This window comes from Macrobrachium nipponense, chromosome 2, assembly GCF_015104395.2.
Source record: "Macrobrachium nipponense isolate FS-2020 chromosome 2, ASM1510439v2, whole genome shotgun sequence".
NCBI lineage: Eukaryota > Metazoa > Arthropoda > Malacostraca > Decapoda > Palaemonidae > Macrobrachium > Macrobrachium nipponense.
The window spans coordinates 35,189,336-35,191,835 of NC_087201.1; the positions used below are offsets into that span (position 1 = coordinate 35,189,336).

General features: G+C 43.8%; 1 protein-coding gene across 4 annotated transcripts in view; it reads left to right on the forward strand.

Moving 5' to 3' along the window:
• LOC135220526 (protein bric-a-brac 2-like) overlaps nucleotides 1–2,500 on the forward strand; it is a 485,115-nt gene that overhangs the window by 337,089 nt on the left and 145,526 nt on the right. The window contains exon 1 of one of the 4 annotated variants that reach the window (XM_064257705.1): nucleotides 1,603–1,671. The exons of the other annotated variants lie outside the window; for them this stretch is intronic. The gene's annotated coding sequence lies outside the window, so the exon portion shown is untranslated. Of the gene's footprint in view, nucleotides 1–1,602; nucleotides 1,672–2,500 lie in introns of those variants that run through there. 4 annotated transcript variants of the gene reach the window in all.

Genomic DNA, 2,500 nt, shown 5'->3' on the forward strand with positions numbered 1-2,500 from the left:
TAGATGGCAAATTGTATGTTAAGTAGTATGATTTTATTGAAATTTACAGTTATTGTGTCAACATTCTTAAATATCTTAGTTACCAGAAACTGACGGGGCGCTGGCTGCATTATGAAAGTTGCTATGTAAAGCTTTTTTCAGTATTTAATCGTGAAAGTCTTCACATTGCGAGTGAATCTTTCAGTGGCTGACATGAAGCCGTCAATTCAGAGAATAGGGTCTTGCGATTCGAACAAGCATGTAAAACCTGTTATAGTTATTTTTATTCGTAGTGTTGACGATACTTTTTCTGTACTGAGAATCCAAAGGCAGTCTATATAATTGGATTTGTAATGTATAAAAATAGAATTACGATTGTTTTTCTGATAGTAGTATCGTTTATGAATGTGTGTGTATATAATATATATATATATATATATATATATATATATATATATATATGTGTTGTGTGTGTGTGTGTGTGTGTGTGTGTGTGTGTTATAACCACTGCGCAGATTTGTGAAACGACACAATAGGAACAAAAGTCGAAGATGGAATAGCTGACCGGATGTGTATGTAATTAAAAATACTCCAGAGAAAGTGTCGCAGATGGTAGTAGTAAAAACTGAACCGGGAAGCATAAAAATACGAGTCCCATAAACTGTGCAGGATCTATAAAGTGCGAAGGGACTAAGTTCAATCTTTTTTTGCAGTTCAGTCATGTGCAAAGAATGGGACGAGGTAAATTAGTACGTTTATTACATATTTTAAAAACCACGAAAGTGCTTGATTGCTATAGCAGCAGAGGTGCCATAGCAAGAGGCTCTTTATGTGGTGGAAATCTGAATGTGTGTGTGTGTATGTGTGCGTGCGTGTGGTAAGAGTGAGTGGCGCAGTGTATGTAAGCAGTGCAACGTGCTATACCTTTTTCCTGGTGTGTGGTTCCTCCTTGACCGTGCAGTTAGGAGGAACTACCTCTTGTCTGCTGTGACTGCTTCCCTATATTGGAAACAACCTAATTCTGAAATAGGAGTACGGTTTTTTTTATGGGCATTTATATGTGTGCTTATATAAGTTCCTTTTTATAACCACAAACTGCTTTGACGCGATTTCGTCATTATGCTGCCTTGCGCCGCCGTTCTCTGCGTCATCAGCGGCTTTGCACGGAATACCAGATGGAAAATGGGGAAATGAAGGTTCGGCTGTTGTTAGAGAGAGAGAGAGAGAGGATGATCAGACAGATTTCTTACCGTATTCTATTTTCCTGTATTCCCCTTGTGTTTCCGTCTACACACGAGAGTCTGTGCAGGAAGGATAGAATATAATGCAAAAGGATGATAAGACCAGGAGTAGGGAAAGGGTGAGGGGAAGGTAGGGGGATGAGGGGTGGGGAAGGAGGCTCGGTTTGCAAGACACTTATAAAAAATTGCCATCCACGTGGGTGCTTTGACGGCGCGTGTTTGCTAGAGAGAGATGTGCGGAGAGAGAGGAGGGGGCCCAGGGATGAATGGGAGGGTGGAGGGTGTAGGAGAGAGAGAGCGAGAGAGAGAGAGAGAAAGAAAAGAGAGAGAGAGAGGTTTTAAGAGGGGGAGGAGAGAGAGAGAGTTGCGCGCGGAGAACTGCGGTGGGGTTAGTGTCAGTCCCGGCCTAGCCCGGCTCTGAGGCACAAAGGATCGATTCAGGCTCGGAGAGGTAAGCTCCCATCTCTCGCTCTGTTCTCACTCGCTCACTCACTCCCTCTCTCCCTCTATTTCTCGCTCTCTGACTCTCGCGATTCAGATCTTCGCCAAAACGAGTGCCCCAATGAATTCGGTGTTGTGTTGTGTTGTGACAGTCGTCGCAGGCGACGGTTGACAAGCCTCCTGGAATCGGGAATCATGATCTGAGCTGTGAGTGATATTCCTTCCCTCTGCCGACGTGTTGTAAACTTTCTTGGAAAACATGAGTCTAGGATTCCCGGGCAAGCAAGAAGAAGAGGAAGAAGGTCTATGGCATTGGCGAGGCTCGAGCGCTGTTGCCACATCTCTCTTTTCTCTATCTTTGCCTCTTTCCGTTTTTTTATTTTTAGATATTATATATATAATCGTCCTCTTGGTCTACTTCACACCCTCACCCGGTCTCTCCTTCCCCGGCATCTTCTTCAGCGCCTTGCAACAGCAAGTGCATGAGTTAACTGGCCGCTCTCCGGTGCCCCTCCCATTCATTCGCCGCAAAGTGGAATAGTTAGATGCCCTCCTCTGGAACAGACGAAACGGAACTTTTCACTTAATCCCTTTGAGATCTTGGTGGGTAGCATTCCTCCCATCCAGTCCCAAGTATTTATCAGTAAATGGTTAGAAAAGGAACTAAGTGTAACTTGTCCGTCATTATTAACTGCAAGTGCTGTGAATAAAATAGACTCTCTCTTCTCTCTCTCTCTCTCTCTCTCTCTCTCTCTCTCTCTCTCTCTCTCTCTCTCTCTGCGCTGACTTAAACCAGCTACTAAAAGTGATGAAATGGCCATGCTTGCAGAATTTCTTTG